This window comes from Pan paniscus, chromosome 3 (assembly GCF_029289425.2).
Source record: "Pan paniscus chromosome 3, NHGRI_mPanPan1-v2.0_pri, whole genome shotgun sequence".
NCBI lineage: Eukaryota > Metazoa > Chordata > Mammalia > Primates > Hominidae > Pan > Pan paniscus.
In genome coordinates this window covers 58,888,330-58,909,660 of record NC_073252.2, presented here as the reverse complement: position 1 = coordinate 58,909,660, position 21,331 = coordinate 58,888,330, and the positions used below count along the sequence as shown (strand labels likewise).

The following is a 21,331-nucleotide window of genomic DNA, read 5'->3' as shown; positions in this document are numbered from 1 at the left end:
ATGGGGAAACGATTCCCTATTTAATAAATGGTGCTGGGAAAACTGGCTAGCCATATGTAGAAAGCTGAAACTGGATCCCTTCCTTACACCTTATATAAAAATTAATTCAAGATGGATTAAGGACTTACAGGTTAGACCTAAAACCATAAAAACCCTAGAAGAAAACCTAGGCAATACCATTCAGGACATAGGCATGGGTAAGGACTTCCTGTCTAAAACACCAAAAGCAATGGCAACAAAAGCCAACATTGACAAATGGGATCTAATTAAACTCAAGAGCTTCTGCACAGCAAAAGAAACTACCATCAGAGTGAACAAGCAACCTACAGAATGGGAGAAAATTTTTGCAACCCACTCATCTGACAAAGGGCTAATACCCAGAATCTACATTGAACTCCAACAAATTTACAAGAAAAAAACAAACAACCCCATCAAAAAGTGGGCAAAGGATATGAACAGACATTTCTCAAAAGAAGACATTTATGCAGCCAACAGACACATGAAAAAATGCTCATCATCACTGGCCATCAGAGAAATGCAAATCAAAACCACAATGAGATACCATCTCACACCAGTTAGAATGGTGATCATTAAAAAGTCAGGAAACAACAGGTGCTGGAGAGGATGTGGAGAAATGGGAACACTTTTACACTGTTGGTGGGACTGTAAACTAGTTCAACCATTGTGGAAGTCAGTGTGGCGGTTCCTCAGGGATCTAGAACTAGCAATACCATTTGACCCAGCCATCCCATTACTCGGTATATACCCAAAGGATTATAAATCATGCTGCTAGAAAGACACATGCACACGTATGTTTACTGCAGCACTATTCACAATAGCAAAGACTTGGAACCAACTCAAATGTCCAACAATCATAGACTGGATTAAGAAAATGTGGCACATATATACCATGGAATACTATGCAGCCATAAAAAATGATGAGTTCATGTCCTTTGTAGGGACATGGATGAAGCTGGAAACCATCACTCTCAGCAAACTATCACAAGGACAAAAAACCAAACACCACATGTTCTCACTCATAGGTGGGGATTGAACAATGAGAACACATGGACACAGGAAGGGGAACATCACACACCAGGGCCCGTTGTGGGGTGGGGGGAGGGGGGAGGGATAGCATTAGGAGATATACCTAATGTTAAATGACGAGTTACTGGGTGCAGCACACCAACATGGCACATGTATACAGATGTAACTAACCTGCACGTTGTGCACATGTACCCTAAAACTTAAAGTATAATAAAAAATAATTTGTAAAGTATGAATGATTCAGTGATAAGTCTTCCTCCCTATGCCTGCTCTAGTTCCCCTTCCTGGAAGCAAATAGTGCTTTTAATTGCTCATGTATCCTTCAAGAGATGCTTTATGCACATGCAAATAAATACCCAGATAGAGTCCCAATGTTATTGTGTAAGAAGAATGATGTCATAAGGAATTTGTGAAGCCTGAAATCTGTCTTAATAGAAATATATCCTGGGTAAGTATGCTTCTCTATTTTTAATGTTCCAAAAAAGAAGGAATGCCATCAATCATTCTATAATTACTGAGTTCCTACTATGTGTAAGGCACCATGCCAGATGCTGTTTGTACTGTCAAGTTGCCTTTACAATTTTTCATATTTATGTCTTGTTGATTCAGATTTGTCCTCGAACATTCCTATCTCAGAAAGACCTTCCTTGACCCCCCCACTTGAAAGCAGCTATCCCTTGCCCTGTCAACTCTATCACATCTCTGTGCTTTATTTCTTCTAGGGGTAAAGGGATTCTACAATTTCTCACTATGTCTTCCTTTTGAGGTGAAAGGGAGTGCTGTTATCATTATAGAAGGATAACAGGGGTAAATTGGCAATGTGACCTGGGACAGTTGGACACCCTCTTCATAGCATTTATCACTTCATTGCATTTAGCATTCCAAGATAATGGACATTATTTTGTCCACTTATTTGTTTACTTGTAAGTTCCATGAAGCAGGAACTTTTCTTGTTCTAGGAATCCATCACCCAGAAGAGTTCTTGACACAAAATAAGTAGGTTCTTAATAAATATTGGTTGACTGAATGGATGACCCAACCATGCCCCATATTCTGTGGTAGAACTGAGCATCCTTTGGTTGGCACTGGTAAATTGAAATGCCATGAAGGCACATTTGCTCAGAGTGCTCTTTCCCTAAGCAGAGGGGAAAAAGGAGCCAACATTTAATATTCAGATTTTGATTTGCAGTGTTTTCCGTGAAGACATGAGTCTGGTAGATGGGTACTAGCAACATCAACTGTTTTGTTACTTGCAAGGAGACTGAGGTACTGTGGTCTCCAAGATAGGCCTGGTCTAAAGAGCAGACCAGTGGGATGTGAACGGTAATAGGCCAGTTGGATCTGGTGGTCGGTTAGTCCATAGGGAAACCTGTCTCCAAGCAATGGAACAGCTGAATCCGCATGACTTGGTCCATAGGCCAAAAAGGAGGAACAGCTTTTAAGTGGCCTGCCATGTAGGCCCATTCAATTCCCAAGGAGGCAGGAAGCCAGTGGGATACAAAGGAAAAAACACCTTTCTGTGTCTGGGAAGTCGCTAGTCTGATCACGCGTATGTACATTTCACACACACACACACACACACACACTCACATTATGAGAGTCCAAGGGCCCCAAGAGTCTGTTCTGATAGAGAAGTCTAACATAATTCTCTACCACCGTACCTAAAACCAGACCAATCTTTTAAATCAGGGGCCTGGGTTTTAGTGGCTTAGTAGCTCATTTTAAGTTTTCCTTCTCCTTCCAAACAGAGAGGTCTGTGTCCTGTGTTATGCTGATCTATGGGAGAATTCCTGTAGGAGGAAGGGGCTGAAACATTGGCCTAAGGTTATTAAACAGAGCTTTCGTAATAAATATGTTGACACCATTTCTGAAAGATTTGCATATTTCTCTATCACATATTGTTCAATTTTATTAGAGGAAATCATTCTGGTATCCTGTTGGAATTGCCGAATTTTGGGGTATTATCTTAAGCGCCTTGATTTTAATGCTGTGGGAACTGAGACTCAGATTGAATAACCTGCCTTCCTTGACATTAACTGAGATAAGCTCCTGTTTTCAGAAGTTAGAACCCTCTACTGATATTTGACTTCAGGCATGTGTTTTAAAAATGACAGTTGGATATGGTTGAGAGCTCAGTTGCTAAAGCTGTGAAGCAACTTGGGACACACGTTTAACCAAATAAAATTATTTTCCCCAGCTCATGCTGTGCTGACAGCTTCCAAAAACTGTGTTCACCTTCATTCTCTCCTCATAAAAAGGGGCTACAGGTATTTTTAAACCTGGGGTTTGAGGAAGAGAATGTTAATTATAAATCTAGATTAGTTGAATGTATTCAAGAGTTTGCCAGACTGAATATGAATACTCGTGGAGTGTAAGTGAAACAAAAATGAGGCCTTTGGTGACCTATTATCTATCGATCTATATCTATCTTTCATCCCAGATTGGTTTTAGAATGAGAAGAACAAAAGTTGCTTTTTCTCATTTCTTACTCTTACACAATGAAGTGGTTAACAAAATTGATACAGAGTGACAACTTTAATGATCATTCTGTTGCAAACAACTACAAGTCCAAACAAATATCAGCACAAAGAAAATCTCTATTCTGTGTAGCAAAATGTTGGTCAGACTTTCGCCAATGAGCCACCTATTTAAAAAGGACTTGATATTGACAAACATCTCTGATCAGTCTTTGACGTTTATAGTAACAAGCTGTAACGTTATCTCCTACCACCTTTCTGTTTAGGCCCCAATATGAAATGCCTATGAATGTTATAATTTTGTATAACTCCAGGAGAAACATCCAACAATATTTTTCACCTTTTTTCCTAATAGTGAAAAAATCCAAATATAATAGTTATATTTATGGATTCTGCTCTTTGTTGAACACAGTGCTTTACAGATAACATCTGGTGACAAGCCATCACTCTTCCTATTTTATGTAATGAGGAAACTTAAATACAGAGTCTTTAAGGACCTATTCAGTCACACAAATACTGAGAAAATTCTATGCTAATAATCCTATCCGCAGGTCACATCGGCACCTTACTTTCAATAATCAACGCAGGGCCGATCAATTGCATTATTCTACTACATACAACTTCTTGTTTTAGAATCAAAGAATGTCATGCCTATAAGCGACCAGAAATGCCTGGACTACCGAAAACTTTCATCTTCATTCTTCTTAGAGACATTATGTCGTCATCACCTGCTGCCACTAGATGGTGCTTGTCATCGAAACAAAGGTCCTTCCTCCTTTCTGTTTTCTTTAGATGCCTATTAGGACCTTGGATGATACGAAAGAAATTTGATTAATAAGCTAAGTACTGGGCTGGTATTCTAAGAAGTCCTTTAGTACAGAGAGTTGTTGATTAAAAAGTAAACAAATCATTATCAGTAAAGCTTACTTACACCATTTTTCTAATTCCATCAGTTTTTCTGCTCATTCTTCTTGTCACCAAGCCGTGTGAACCCCAAGACAAAAAGAACTAATAAATCTTTCTTTGTGCTTATGAGAATCAAGAGACATAGCACAAGTTTTAGGAGAGGTGAACAAAAATCTCAGGATTCATTGTTATCACCCGGAAAAGCAATCGAAAGTGATCACATGCAGAGTTTATAAGAAAAATTAATCAATGACCTTTCAAAGGAAAACACATATATCTCAACTACTGGACACTAATCAATAGGAAAGGAAATAGAACACTCTTTTAATTGTGGGATAGCAAACATCAAGTAATGAAAATGATAACAGAGGTTGTCAACGCTTTGCCAAAGACTCTTTTTCTCATTAATTTAAGACACATACCAAATCTCACCTCTATAGTACTCTCATTGTCTCCCTGCCTTCCACCCCACAAACCAACTTTATGCTCCTTTTAGGGTAAATTCTTGCCAATCTTTGTACTGAAATGCCTTCAGGAGTTACCTATTTAACTTATGTGAAGGAGAGTTTGATATATTTTGCAGCAGAATGCTTGAAAAATGTGTTTCTTGGACTTTTTCTTTCTTATTCACCAGCACTCAGTGTTCATGGCTGCTTCACGATTATAATGAGAAATTGCCAGCTATGTTGAAATACATAATCCACAGTGTGAAAAACTGCTGAACAGCAGTGGCAAATTTTTAATACAAAAGTGACTTCCCTTTGCCTGTTAGCTTACTTTGCGGTTGCTGATTCTTGCTAACTGCCTGCTCAGGGAGTGAAAGTTAATTTTAACATTAGCCTAGAAACAGAATATAATGATTTAGGTGAAAACTTTAAAGCTAAATTTTTGTTTTATCTTTGGTTTTGAGTTTCCCATGAAAAATTCCCAGTGATATATCACTGCACTGGGTTTTGTAGAATGTGTGAACATATATGTGAGCCAGATGTGACAACAGACACATGACAGTACATTTTAATTTCAAACATCAGATTGGGGTGTTTCCTTGTGCCTTCTGAGCATTAACTAAGGGTTTTAAAGATAAAAACTTTTTAAAAGACACAAGCTCCATACCTGCTTTCCAAGCACTGGTGAGGCACCATGGATCTCTGGATCTCTTCCAGTTTTGAATACTAGAAAGAAAAGCCTCTGTCCTCAAATTATTTCCTCCCTACCCTCATTTTTTTTTCTCTTGGAGGTCCTATAAGCTATAGCTTTGTATTGAAGAAATACTGGGAACTAGGAGCAGTTGGTATGTTAAATTATTTCTCTTGAGCTTTATGCATTTTGGTGGCTACTGTTGAAAACACAGTTTGGTCAGTGATGTCCACATACACATTACATATAATATGTATTACTAGAAAATGATATACACTTGCATGATATACCATGTGGTTGCAATCCATTAAGTGACTACTCTCTAGCAGTACCCAGAACAATAGATGGTGTGTCTGTGCTGACAGTCTGTTCATATCTTAATGGTTTACTTATGATTCAATAGTTTACCGATGGCAATGGTGCTGGATCACTGATATATTATTTGCTTGGCAAAGAGTACTTGAACCTCATTATTAGACTTAGGAACAGAATAAATACAAATAATCACTTTGCTAAGGCTGTTTTCCTAACTCCCAAGGAAGACAGAAAGGCATCAGTGACATAAGTGAAGGACACAGTTGACAACCACGTTATCTTCAGACATCTTTTGTTAAAGGTGAACAATTACTTAATACTGTGTTATGGCAGCACTCTATACGCCCCAAGTTTTATAAAGTAGAGTCAAGAGTGATCTGAGCTGGGAAACTCACGCAATTTTAGTTCTGCATGGAAGCACAGGCTCTCCCCACTGGGGAACTCTTTTGAGTAGGACAAAAAGCTGGACCTAGGACCCAGCCCAGGGCGTGAGAGAGAAGGAACCCGGGAGGCAAGAGCGGCCGGTCCGGAGCCGGGTCCTCCGCCAGCTCCGGGCGGGCGCTGCGCACAGAGCCCAAGCCCCCAGCGGAGGCGGCGCGTCTCGAGGCCCCTCCCCGCTGCCGATGCCCGGGCGGCTGACGCCGAGCAGCGGCCCGGAGCGGTGGGGGCCGGGCTGGCGGGCGCGAGCGAGGGCAGGGCAGGGGGCCGGCCGAGGCCACTTACGGCTTTAAATATGGATCGCAGGCTCGCGCTCGCGGCACAGCCTCCGCCGCGGCCGCCTTCCGTGAGCCCCCGCACCCCGGCTTGCTCCCGAGGGGCGCCTGGGCTGGGCTCCACTGCTGCAGTGTTAGTTACTGGCAGGAACATCAGAGATCCCCATAAATATGCAGGAGCTGCAGGAGGCAAAGTAGAGTAGACGCCCGCGCTCTTACACACTCGCTCGCCGCGCACTACACGGGCCGTGTAGACATCCCCCCCCGCGCCACCTCTCCCCTTTCCTCGCGGGCCGTTCAGGTTGCAGTCCTGCCTGCTCCGAAGACCCTCCCGCCCCAGCGCCTTTGCCCCGCTCTCCCGCGCTCGCCTCTCTCCGGAGCGCGCACCCACCCAGGCGGCAAAGTTGTGACCACTTGGGCGCGGGTGACTGGCGCCCCGCTCACTCCGCGCCCGGCGCAGACAACTTCCCGCGGCTCGGCCCCGCCGCGTCCCGGGCTCGCGCCTCCAGGGATTCCGCGGCCCCCCAGCCTCCAACCCCGGCGGCGCGCCGGGCAGCGCTTCGGTGGCGGCGGCGGCCGCGGTGGCAGCGAAGGCGGCGGCGGCGGCGGCAGTGGCCGCTGCAGCCCCACACTCCGCCGCCAAACTGGAGGAGCGACGGAAGCCAGACCCCAGGAGGTGAGCGCCTGGCCCCGGCAGCTGCCGGGAGGGTCGATGGGGTCCCTCGCTCCAAGGCGGAGGCGGGCGCGGGCCCGGGGGCCGATTCCGTAGGGCGCGCAGGCGGCCTCAGCGTGCTCCTGGGAGGGAGAGAGAGGTCAATTGCGGGCCGGGCATCCCCTGAGCTGGGCGCGGGCGGTGTGTGGAGGCTGCTTCCGCGGAAAAGTACTTTTTTTTTCCTTCTTAGGGTTTAGAGGAAGAGTTTGGGTGGTCTGCTTTTCCCTCACTGCTAAGTCCCCTGCGCGCAACTGGGCGTCTTTACGAGGACTGCGGGGCCAGTTCTGCGGCGGGCTGGGCTCGGGCTCAGTGACACGTGTGTTGCTGTGAGCCTGGGTGGTCGCCCTGTGACCAGGCACCTGCTTGAGAGGAACACATCCCTAAACCCATCACAGGGGGAGATTTGGGGACTCTCGGTGCTACCGAGGCCGCGGCCCCCACTTCACTGCCAGCCCCAGGACGGAGCATTTACATCTCTCCCTGGCACGCCGAAGGCGGGGGGGTGAGTCAGGCAGATTCTCTGCAAGTGGCACACACACATTTATTTGCAATGGATTTGGCTAGGGGAGGCATAGGTTAAACTGGAATTTCTCTTGGCCAGCGACAGCGGAGCTCTTCCTCAGGTACTGGGCAGCATGTGAGTCTTGGCAAAGAGAGGTGATTTCTTTTTTCTTAAGTGCATTTTACTCAGCCGTTGCCAGTCCGTTAATAAGTCACCAGAGGAAGGCAGGACCTGGGAACTACATCAGCAAACCGCAGCAAGCACCATAAAGACAAAAGTTCTTATAGAACAAAAAGAAACCTTGAACTTGACGTGAAAGATGGAGGAAGCAGTTCTACCTCTGTTCTGTCACTTTTTTCTACCTCTGTTCTGGTCTTTGTAGTAGATCTTGAAATTGAATGATTTGTTTTAACTGTATCCCACACTGTCAAGTAAGATGACAAAGAAACTCTCATATATGTAGATGGAGACAGGAAAGCAGTACCACTACATTATGAGCTGTTGAGGCAGAGAACATTTGTAGGAGTGGGGGTGACAAGGATAAGATGGGATATTTTGATAGTCCCAGGCATGTTAAAAAAACTGAAAACTAAGAAACCCCCAACATTTTGGATTTAAGTGTACTTCAGAATGAGGGTTTTGGTGCGATTTGCTCTTTTGGGGTCATTTCTGGAGACTTAAAAACATATATTAGACACCTTACCCAATGAGATTGACAGAATGTACTCTCAGTTTAGATTAATGTATTTTAGTTCACGTAGTCAATATTAAATAATTTTAGATGTTTGAATGTTAGTACTATGATTTCAGTCTTCTAAATGATTAAGAGACATTTTGGATTTACAAAAATGTTGTGTGAAAGAAATAAAGGCAATCAGATTTAGAGGAATAATGCGATACAAATCGGGTAACCTTTGGGACAACTTCCAGTAGGCCCTGATGGTAATCTCATTTTTCGCTGAGTGCTGGCAGATACAGTTTTGAGGTTCTGATCCCTTGTTCTGATAACAAGAGTGATATCTGGCCATAGCTTACACCTTAAAGGAAAAGACAACACTTAAAGAAATTCACACTAGCTGGTGAATCATGTAAATAAACAGGATTCCTTGCCTGCCTCTGTGAGCGCTGTAGACCTCATATGAGGACTGCTATTGTTAGAGGAGAAGCGTCCTGAGAGACTCTGCTGGACTTAAGTGTGGCGAGATACATATCTGTTTCTTGGAGTTTCTTTGTGTTTATTTAAAATAATATGAATGAAATCTAAGACCGGAGTTGATAGATAAGATTGGGAGTGGAAAGAACAAACTGAGAAGAGGAAAATCTAATGATGATTAACATTTCTAAGTGTTTTTTTTCTTGATTGCTAAATGAAGGAATCAGAATGCATGATTTGATGGGACAAAGGAAGCTATAAGCAGAACATGGATCTCAGTTGATGCTGTTTCCAAGGACAACCTGTGACTTATGAAATTTATGTATTTTTAGGGAGTCATTTAGCAAAATGGATAAAGAACATCCAGGAAGCTAGTAAGACTTTACAAAACTGGATCTTACTACTTTTACATAATGTAGGAATCTTAGAGGAAAGGAGGAATAAAGTTTTACTTGAGGTCAGCTAAGTTGTATTCCAAATACATTTTGCCTTTCTCCCAATATTTAAACTCTTGATACGTTTGGGTCACAAAAATGGAAAATATGCTGCTGTTCTTCTGACATGAAGATGATCTTTTTATCCTCAGTAGTGCACAGCTTTGGTTATTTTTCCAGCAATAGGGATGGATTCTCCTTTACTCAGTTCTGTCTATGTATGTTTACACACACACACACACACACACACACAGACACAACTCATTTGTAGAGGTGGCTGATTTAATTTTGTCGGAAGCCATATTAACTACTTTTGTAATACTTCTGTGGCAATGGCTTTTATTGCATTTGGTAGTCTCAGCAGTGCAATGACATTTCTAACAAGGCATTGAAAATACAATGAGAGCCAGGTGCAGTGGTCCCAGATACTCTGGAGGCTGAGTTGGGAGGATCACTTAAGCATAGGAGTTCGAGGCTGTCATGTGCTCTAAAATTGTGCCCATAAAATTGGTATTAAATTGTGCCTGTGAATAGCTACTGCACCTCAGCCTGGGCAACATAGGGAGATCCTGTCTCTAAAAAATGAACAAGTGTATAAATGCTAATGGCTTTATTTACTTGCTGTGGCAAAGGAGAGATAAAACTTTTTCTTCCAGTCTTCCTAATGATGCCAATCATTTTATTCCTTAATGATAATGTCTTACTTGATGCTGAATATAGACGGTTCCAGACTTATTATGTTCCAGTTAAAATTTTTCAGAATTACAATGGTGTGAAAGCATTCACATTCAGTAGGATCTATACTTCGAGTACTGGTAACAACATTCTGTTTTTCACTTTCAGTACAGTATTCAATTAATTACATGAGCTATCCAATAGTTTATTTGTAAAATAGGTTAGGCTTTGTGTTAGATGATTTTGCCTAGTAGGCGAATGTAAATATTCTGAACACATTTAAGGTAGGTTAGGCTAAGCTATGATGTTTGGTAGGTTAGGTGTATTAGACACATTTTTGACTTGCAACATTTTCAATTTATGATGGGCTTATCAGGACATAACCCACCGTACATTTAGGAGCCTCTGTATTGGAAAAAGATAGTGGTAGAAACAGTAATGTTGAAACTATGTGCCTCTGTAGTTGTTTGTGTAAACCAAAACATCATCTTGTTCTTCTTTCCTGAAAACTAAGTAAATATAAGGGATTGTTATGCTTATTGAGATGAAGAGGAAACTATGAAAGAGAACTCTGTATGCTTTTCTTAAACTTAACTACAAATTATTGGTGGAGGTAGGAATGAGTATTTTAATCTTTTGACTGGTGATACATGTTTGTCGAATGACTGTCAATGAATGGGTGAATGTCCTTTTAGTCACAGCAGAAGATACTAAAGCAGATAAAAGTTTATCCTGTTTTAAAGTGATGGTTTCCATTTTCTGTTGGTAATACTGCTCAGTAGCAGTGCCCACTTGCCGCAACTTTATTTCAGTTTCTGCAATCCAGGGAGTATTTCATGAGAGAAGAATTTTCAGTTTGTGTGTACCAGTTTTAGCTACCATCTTGAGAGCTAACTTTTGTTTTTCATGTAGAATGAACATAGAAAGAAATTAAGTGAAATTAGGATGTTAAAGGAAATAAATAACCACCAACTGATATTTTGGAGTTTTGTATTTTTACTTTGTGGATAATTGTGTGGAAAAGGTATACTCCTTGACTTGAATTTAACTCGAATTTCTGTATTAGAAACCTTAAGAAAGTTTTAAATAAAACTCCTAGTATGCTTTTTTGGGGATTAAAAAAATCAATATGAATAAAAATACAAAATGAGAAAGGAGTATGTTATGTTTAATACCGCTATAATATTCTATGAGTGACACAACTAGAAAAATCTCTTAATATGTTGAAGACGTCTTCTTATTTAAGAAGAAATTGGTGATTTCTTTTTTTAAAGTATATTCACTGATTAATATTCTTCTTAATACTATTTGCAAGTAAGTAAACTTGTGGGATATGGACTTCTATGTTAGTTAATTCTAGCTTTGGCCTGGAGATCTGATATTCACTGATAAGATCTAGTAACAACTTCATCTATTTGGAACTCCTACATTTGTCATGTTCCCCAGCAAAAAAGTCTCTGAGCAGGCAAAATAGAGGGTAAAAAAATAAATACATTAAAAAGAATTCACTTTACTCCTAGGACATCCCTCAGAGTCAGTTTACTTTTAATACACATACTGTTCTATAATTGATTATAAAGTTTTTAATCCCATAGCAAACAGTAAACTACAAAGTAGAAGACGAAAATGGGCTTTATTGGCAAATACATAGAAAACATTGAAAAGTGCCTGAAAACAGCGTGGTAGTAAAGGAAGAGGTAGACAGAAGTAAGAACTAAAGCAAACACAGTGGTTGAGGACTATTTAGATTTGGACTCTTATAGCATCACTTCATTACACCCCCTTCTCCCTCCCCCACTTTCTCCGCTCTTCCTTATTTTCCCCTCCCCTCTTCCTTCTGTTAAGTTTTTATTGAAATACATATGGTCAGAAAATTGTATGTCATCATACCATCAGTAGACATCTCAGCGATTTACCTAAGTGAACATGTCCACATAACCAGTGCCAAGACCAAAATATAGACCATTGCTGGCATCCGGAAGTCTCCTCTAACTCCCTCTTCAAGTCATTACTTCCCACCAAGGTAACCACTCTCCTAATTTCTGAGATAATGGTTACTTTCACCTCTCATTGAACTTTCTGTCAGTTAATTACACGGTGTGTATTCTTGTGTGTGACTTCTTTTGCTCAACATTATGTTGTGAGATTCATTCTTGTTTTGTGTGAAGCATCAGTTTATTCTCATTGCTACATAGTGTTCCACTTTATAAGAACGCCACAGTACATTTATCCATTTTGTTCTTGATTTACTAATTTTGTTTGGGTTGTTAACAGTTTTTGGCCATTATGAATAGTGATGCTATGAGCATTCTTACGTATGTCTTTTGTGAACATGTTGCCCTGTCTGTCGCCCAGGCTGGAGTGCGGTGGCCGGATCTCGGCTCACTGCAAGCTCCGCCTCCCAGGTTCACGCCATTCTCCTGCCTCAGCCTCCCGAGTAGCTGGGACTACAGGTGCCTGCCACCACGTCCGGCTAATTTTTTGTATTTTTAGTAGAGACGGGGTTTCACCGTGTTAGCCAGGATGGTCTCGATCTCCTGACCTCGTGATCCGCCCGCCTTGGCCTCCCAAAGTGCTGAGATTACAGGCGTGAGCCACCGCGCCCGGCCCATGTGGGAATTTCAGTTGTGTGTTTTCCCAGTTTAATTGATGGGACGGTTTTAGTAGATAGTGCCTTCCTTCAGAATTGGTGCTAATTCACATTCCTACCAGCATTGTGTGAGAGTATCATCTACCCCACATCCTTACAAAAGGGGTTTTGTATGTCTTTTTTAAAAACCATTCTATCGGATGTATAGTTGTATCACAGTGTAGTTTTAATTTGCATTTCTCAGAGTACCTTGTCTATCTTTTCATATGATTATTGTCTACACTTTTTCGTAAAGTACTTGTTCATGTTTTTTGCTCATGAAGTTTTTATCCAGTATCTTTTCCCAAGTAACGAAGATTTTAATACTTGGGGAGTTCAGTTCTTTTATTTGTTTAGAAGACTCAGCTAACCAGGCAAACTCATTCACCAATGCTTCCATCTGATAAGTAAACTCATGGGATAAAGAGATTACAAACATTTTGAACTTGTAAAGATGATAGTCTGGATCTTCGAAACTTTATCCCTAAAAAATAAAAAACCCAAACCAAAACAATATTAAATAACTTTAATACACTACTCAGAAACATGCAGAACTTGTCCTCAATGCTTTACATAAAAGTAGAGCATCTTGTAATGTTGTATTGCCCAATGACCAATGGAGATTTGTATTTGGAAGGTATGAATTGAACATCCAGCTCTCTTACTTATTAGTTGTTTTGAGAATTTAAAAAACATCCGTGTCTTTTTTCATTATTAAAATAATTATAAAACCTCATTCACAGAGGAGTTATGAGGAACAGTTAAAGTGATCTTTATGAAATCTTGTTCAGCACTGTAAATGGCCATACATGTTAGTTATTATTATTGTTATTGTATTCTTCAACATTCCTTATTCTTGAGTTGAATTATGCCAGCACTGAGAACAGTTCCTGGCATATTAATAAATGTTTGTTGGCTGAATGAATGAACACATTTAAGTATCTTTCTTAAACCGTTACTCTGAGTGACTCAAGCTGTGCTTTATATATTTTTTTTCTCTAGGACTTTTACTTTTTATTGCTAAAGCTGAGTTGGAACCAAGGTTCATCAAGCATCATATTGAAAAATTGAGTCTAAGAGCCAGCAGTTTGAGATCACCCATTTCTATATAGTTCATATTGAATTTATGCCTCCAAGTAACACACACGACTTGGAGAACCCTTGAAAATGATTACACTGCTCTTCACTCCATGAGTGATCCCCAAAGCTTACACACTGAATATTTTTAGCTTCTATAATTAGAATGGCCACAAATTTCCAGATTTAAAATATTACAGTGGGTTCTCCAGTGCTAATACTTTGGAAACCATGTTTTGTGTAAAATTGAACATTCAAGGATGAAGAATAGCTGAAAACTGGAGCTTTTATAGTACCTTTTCAGCTTAGTATAAATAAGGTGTTTCACAGATATGTTGATTATAATATGAAAGCAAACAACATACACCTTATATACATTTGTGTAAAGCAACAATTCTTAACCCTTTGATAGGTCTGATTTTCAGCTGTGGCTTGATGTTGTGACTATTCAAAAAGTGGTTTGGAGGCATATCATTTTTATTTTTAAATTAAATAGAATTAAAATGTGTATGATTTTTGTTTTGGGGAATTACATGATCTTCCTTTAAATAATAGTAGGTATCCCTTTGAAAAATCAGGCTTGCAGCAGAAGAAACTTGGATTTCTATATAGAAATCTAGTTAGATTTTCTTACCCAAAGACTGATGTTCTTTTCCTTTTTTCCTGTATTTGAGTTTTTTTTTTTTTTTAAAGAGCTTATGGGGGTCTTGGTTGTTTGCTGCCATCATTTAAGTATAGCTGTTCTGTGGTACTCAGAATACTGAGCATGTAACATTTTACTTCAGAATAACATAAGTCAGTCTACATTTTATAAGGACGTTTACATATTAGGTAGTATACCTTGTGTGCTTGACGCAAATGTGGCCAATTTAGGGTGATTTAGTGGAAAATGGAATCATCTGGTATAGTAAACAGCTTTTGTTTTCTGTTACAGACATAATGTTAGGAAAATTGAAATAAATACAAGGGGTAGTTATGGTGAACCCTGTTAAACTACTGTATTAAAAACAGTGAATTTCAGAAAAATCTCATCTGTTCTGAGTGATTTCATTCCTTTGAGAAGTTAAACTGGCTCTTTTTAAAACAAATGCATCCAGGCATGCCTGGTTATTGCTTTATTTAAAGCTGGAAGCAAGGCTCCTTTCGGTTCTTACTTGACACATGGGATTTAAAAAACAAGGGTATACTACGGATTTAAGGAAGGATACCTGTTTAACAAATAGGATTATGACAATTAAACTATCTAAACTGATCTCCAAAGGGAATGGGATTAGCTCTTCCATTTCTTGTGCCCTTCAGCATGGAAATCTGTTGGCCTTATTGAAATATTCCTAATGTCTCTAATACAAACCAGGTTTTTGCACCTTCTACCCCAGAAGGATCAGGAATGAAGTCCTGAAAGTGATATTTGGTGAAATATGTTTTGTTCTGAGTGAGTAATCAGTGGGACCATCAGTTAGGCTGAAAGTTCCGTGGGATCTTGAGTGTTGATGGCTGCACTCCTGAAACTCTCTCCTTGAGTACTGTGTGACCACAGCTGCAGTGAGACATCACAGTTGAACTGCTTCACAAATTCCTTCAATTCCTTTGACCTCTGGAGACTCTGTCCTTAGGAATGTGAGATGAGCACTCACGATGTTAGCAGAGAGTAGGGCCTCATGGTAGGGACTTTGCTAAAGTACTGATTACAATTGCTTTGGAAAATGGCTGAGCATTAACGATTAAGCAGAAACACACAGCTCACACATTTGCACTTTCACAGGTTGAGCTCCATTGCCAGGGAAAAGGGAGAAGGCATATAGGAAATGTCTCAAAAGATTTAGATAAACTAGATAATTTCTCTTGAAAAATATATTAAGAAATGAAATAAAAACACCACTCCAAAAGCATCAGAAGAAAATATAGTTCAAACACTTACCTATTTTTATTGCCAAAACCTTAGGCAGTGAATTCTGCAGTTGAATTGATCACTTTATTGTTTTCTGCTTTGCACTGCCCTTTAATTGTTTCGTATGTGTTCATGTTGTCTACACAGTATACTTCCCCATGGTTCTCACAGTGGCCAGAAAATGCTTATTTAATGGAGGGATACTTAGTATTTTTAAAATGTGTACTGGCTGGGTGCGGTGGCTAACGCCTATAATCCCAGCTACTTGGGAGGCTGAGGCAGGAGAATCGCTGGAACCTGGGAGGCAGAGGCTGCAGTGAGCCGAGATTGCACCACTGTACTCCAGCCTGGGTGACAGAGCAAGACTCTGTCTCAAAAAAAAAAAAAAAAAAAAAAAAAAAATGCAGACAGACCAGAGATGCCAAATTATCTTATCCAACTTTATTTAAACTGTATTTCTGGCTGGGCACGGTGGCTCACACCTATAATCCCAGCACTTTGGGAAGCCGAGGTGGGCGGATTGTTTGAGGTCAGGAGTTCAAGACCAGTCTGAACAACATGGCAAAACCCCATCTCTACTAAAAATATAAAAATTACCCAGGCATGGTGGTGGGCACCTGTAATCCCAGCTACTTGGGAGGCTAAGATGGGAGAATTGCTTGAACCCGGTAGGTGGGGGTTGCAGTGAGGTGAGGTCACACCACTGCACTCCAGCCTGGGCGACAGAGCGAGATTCCGTCTCAAAAAAACAAAAACAAAACTGTATTTCTTCTGGAGATATTCCTCCAATGCAGTAGCTGTGATCATTGCTATTAGGCTTTTTACATACTTTTTGTGAAATTCATTGTAATGAAGTTTGGAACCCATATCTTTGGGGATGAGTCTTTGTTATTATGGTTTGTGATATGTTATAGTTTCTTGGAAAAATTAATTAACTTATTTTGATATGACTGTATTTGATCTGTTCTTTGAGTTGGATAAATTTTACTTATTGATTATTTGAGATTAAAAATGAATTGTTAGCACTTTTATAAATAACTTTTTGTTTTTAAACACAGGCTCACTAGAAGTTGCAAAAATACAGTGCAGAGAGTTTTTCTGTATGCTTTACTTAGCTTCCCCCAATGAACACCACTTTAAAGATGCCTAAAAAGGCCTTTACCTAATGGGTGCAGCACACCAACATGGCACATGTATACATATGTAACAAACCTGCACGTTGTGCACATGCACCCTAGAACTTAAAGTATAATAAAAAAAAGATTTATAAGGAATTGCAATTTTTATACTTGCTCTGAAGAAATATGTATTTATTAATCACTGATTATATGTATAACCACAGATTATAAAAAATAGAATTAGAGACACCTACTAACTCTCTATTTTTGGGGGTTGTGGGTTTCCATTGGAAAAGGTGCTCATGTGGCAGGCAAGAAGGAAGAGTCATTCATTCACTTATTTATTCATATCTCTGTGAATTTGGTGTTTGCCTCATTCAAATCATTTAAAAAATATTTATCATATTGATTACATTGAACTAAGAGTTTGAAGTCCAAATGTTGTTCCTATAAAATCTTTGGAAAATAGAATGCAAATAAAAGTGAATGAGAGTAGAACTTCTTTATGGTACAGGTATTAGGGCAGCATGATAACACTGGATTTTATGTAAAGGTGAGAGAACATCATTGTCCTATATATCTCTGTTAGGTGCATGTCATTACCTTACAATATATGTGAAAGCACAATATATTGAGACGTTTTAGAACAGATGTTTCATTTATTACATATGCATAATATTTCCAGTGAAATCTCAGTGTTTCACTACTCCTTAATATATTGATAAATATTACACTTGAACATGCATTTGAGTTCAATTATCTCTTAATAGGAATATTTAAATGCTGTATTTCTATGTTTGTCCATGTATCTGAACTTTATGCAGTCTTGTCTAGAATATTCCTTTGAGGGTTTGGTCTTGCACCTCAGGGCAGATGTAACTGGGAAGGGTCTAGAGAAACACGCTGCATATCATGAGAATGGAGGAGTTTCTTTAAGAGAACACACAGAAAGTTATTTGAATGCTTATGGTCTTGAACAATGAAGTGTGAAGTCTGAAAGGAGACCTCACCAAAGCCTGTAATGTCATGAACACTTTCCCCAAATCCAAGAATATCAGAACTAGGAGCACCACATATAAGAGAGAAATAGGCTGGGTGCCTCATGCCTGTAATCCTTGTGCTTTAGGAGGCTGAGGCAGGAGGATTGCTTGAGGCCAGGAGTTTGAGACCAGCCTGGGCAGCATAGTGAGACCCTGTCTCTACAAAATAAAAAATAATAAAAAAATACATAACTGAGAGAAGTAGGTTTAGCTTAAATTTTTAAAAAGTTTAAGTTTATACAGTGGGCATTTATGTGAGCAGATGTTTTTACCACAAGAGGAGAAACTGGATACTCTAACAGGAGAAGGTCCAGAGCAAATCACTGGGTGGATTAAGTATTTATACAATTTAAAAGAGAAGATGGACATTTGGTAAATAGACCTAATCTTTTGGGTGGTTATTCTTTCTTTACTCAGGACTTTACCCAGGATTATCCTCTTTTCACAGAACTTTCTTCAAGTCACTTATCATTTTGTAGAATAATTTCCTGTTCTTTGATGTCGTCAGGTGTCACTGAAAGTTGGTCTAGAGGATTGTGGGTCTGACCACACATGACAGTTCCTATAAAGTTTACTGGCCTCAGCATGTCTTATCTCAGCTCTTGACCTTGACTGGAAGGCACTAGTGTAAATGCGTTGTTACATTTGAGGTTATAAAATAAGCACTTAGACTTCCTTATACAATTTCTATGAAACAAGTCCACACCTTGCTACTGATAACATGAAATTGGATGTTATTTCTGAATTGAAACCAACATTTTTGGTTTGGGGTTTATCTGGTATAATCTCACTACTCTGAAAAAGTTTACTTTTCCAAATAAATGCAATATATTTTATTTTGGGTGAGTTTAAAAATCATCATCTTGGATAGCTTTTTAAATGTAATACTATGTATGCAAATTAAAGAGCCTGGAAAGTCTGGTGCCATGTATTCCTGTTTGGCCTACAGCTTTTAGCTTGTGTGATAGATGGATTCTACCACATGGGCTTGAACAACACAGTGTCCTTTTTTAATTTTAATTTTAATTTTTTGAGACGGAGTCTTGCTTTGTTGCCCAGGCTGGAGTGCAGTGGCGCAATCTCGGCTCACTGCAACCTCCACCTCCTAGGTTCAGGTAGTTCTCCTGCTTCAGCCTCCTGAGTAGCTGGGACTACAGGAGCGCACCACCATGCCTGACTATGTTTTGAATTTTTAGTAGAGATGGAGTTTCACCATGTTGGCCAGGCTGGTCTCGAACCCCTGACCTCAGGTGATCCACCTGCCTCAGCTTCCCAAAGTGCTGGGATTACAGGCGTGAACCACTGTGTCCAGCCCACAGAGTCTTTTATATAAAAACCAGAACAGCAGGAAAAAGCAGGTTAGAGCATGTGGCCCAGGCTGCTACTTGAGTTGACAGCTGATGGAATAAATTCTTAGTTCTGTAGAGAAAGTGAGGATTTAGTCCTTAGGTGATTGTCTGGGGATGTGGGATCTGACAGAACCCCTATGGCTTGGGGAGCAGGGGTGGGATGATGTGAAAGCCTTAGTAGGTACTATGCAGGGTCTGTGGAATCAAGGAAGAGGAAATCATATTTTGAGGAGGCTGATTGTAAGAAACTGTGAACCTGTCTGCTTAAATTACAAGAGTGGCCTGTTTATCTGCTGTCAATAGAGTATGAAGTAGTCATTTTAATTGAATTTTCTGATAATTGAAGCTTATTAATTGTCTAAAATTATCTTAAGATATTTTCTGATGTACATCATTTTAAAATGAGTTGCACACATTTCTATTCTGTTTCAACATATTGAATATAATTTTCCCTCTTGTTCATCTGTTGGTATTCATTATATAATTCAGACGTGGTCTCAGGTCTGGAGACATGTGAAGTTATTGCTCCTACACTGAGTGTTTCCATGTCATTATGCCTTAATCCTTATTTAGACACAGCTATGACACCCTCTTTACAACATAAAGGATAAGCAAAAGGATGTATAAATGTATCCTGGGCTGGAAAGTGGCATTATTGACTGGCCATTGGCCATCAGCAAAGGGGCCTGAGTGGAAGGATATGAAAGGAAGGGTGTAATGTAGATGACGGGTTGATGAGTGCAGCAAACCCCCATGGCAGGTGTATACCTATCTAACAAACCTGCAGGTTCTGCACATGTGTCCCAGAACTTAAAGTATAGTTAAAAAAAAAAAAGGATGAGTGGTGAGCACAGCTGACACACCCCACAAATATCTGGGGGGCTTTGAGAAGGTTGCTGAGATCCAGTAATCATGTGGCAAGTTTCAGTTATTTTTATTGAGACCTCTTGGCTCAATAGGCTGTTGAGGTCGTTGGAAACTCCCATCAAAGTTGTTTTCCAAATCCTCCATGACTGTCAGGGTTTCCCTGTGCGAGTTAAGAGCATGAGCTCTGGAGCCAGAGAGCCCAGGCTTGAATCCTGTCTCTACCATTGTCTTAGGCTGAGTTCCCTGTGAAACAGTTTGTGAGATTGTGCAAGAAGTTTACTGGGACTTGTACTGAGGGACGCTACCTGTTGGGGAGTTAAGGAAGTTGGACTGGGAAGAGGGAGGAGCTGAAGAGCAAGACAGTAACAGAGGCCTTGGCTGATCCCATCAGGAGCTCTGGAGCTGGGGAGAGAGATCCTTTAGAGTTGCCCCCAGATAAGGAAGCTAGGCCTCTTTATCCCACAACAACTGGTCATGATATATGGGCTGCCTCTGGAGAGGGGTGTGACCTTGGGTCAGACGGCTCTCTTTGGCTAAGGTAATTTCTAGAACAAGGTTGAGCTGAGCGTCATCAATGAACACTCCACCAGCTGGGGAAGCACCTCTGTTCTGCAGGGGAGATCTGGGCTGCACAGCACAGCACCAAAGACTTCGTACCTTATGACGGGGGACTCTGTGCTTCCAAGTTCTTTATCCCAACCTTCTTTAATTCCTAGAGTTTAAGTAAGTTAATGAATGTGAAATGCCTAGAAAAATGCATAGCACATAGTCAGTATGGTTTAGGTGTTCGTTATTATGATCATACCTGACTTTATCAGCCCTACCTCTGTTATAGTGTGGTTCTTCTAATATGCTGTGAGTCTGAAAGCTGTTAATACTCTCCTTATTTTTTTAAATTTTCTTTGCAAGAGGAAAACATCTGACAATATTTTAGTAAGAAATGATTTAACATATAATGTGTTTTTGTACCATTTGTGTTTTTAATTTTTACCAGAAGAAAGATGCAAAAGAAGTGATTACTGATGATGACATTTGAAGGATTTGGACATATGGCGGATAAAAGTTTTAGGAGTATGTGTATATTAGTTGTTGGCCTCCCTCAAAGTAACTTAGATAAGCAATATCTGAGTTAACAGAGAGTTCACTGCTGTTGAGTTGGAGACTGGTGTGATAAGAGCAGTTCATAACCAGGGGATAGTGTCCAGCTGAGAAGCTCCTCGAAGTGTTGGTCTTCAACTATCCCATCACTGTAGGCCTAGATATAAACATTAGAACATATAACCAATACATAT

The 21,331-nt window shown here is 40.3% G+C and overlaps 1 protein-coding gene across 2 annotated transcripts in view; it reads left to right on the top strand.

Annotated features, from left to right (window-relative positions):
- Positions 1–7,139: 7,139 nt before the first annotated feature.
- SLC4A4 (solute carrier family 4 member 4) overlaps positions 7,140–21,331 on the top strand; it is a 383,761-nt gene continuing 369,569 nt past the window's right edge. Inside the window, exon 1 of one of the 2 annotated variants that reach the window (XM_055111447.2) lies at positions 7,140–7,271. The gene's annotated coding sequence lies outside the window, so the exon portion shown is untranslated. Of the gene's footprint in view, positions 7,272–7,408; positions 7,810–21,331 lie in introns of those variants that run through there. The other variant, XM_063603791.1, reaches the window with a different exon arrangement.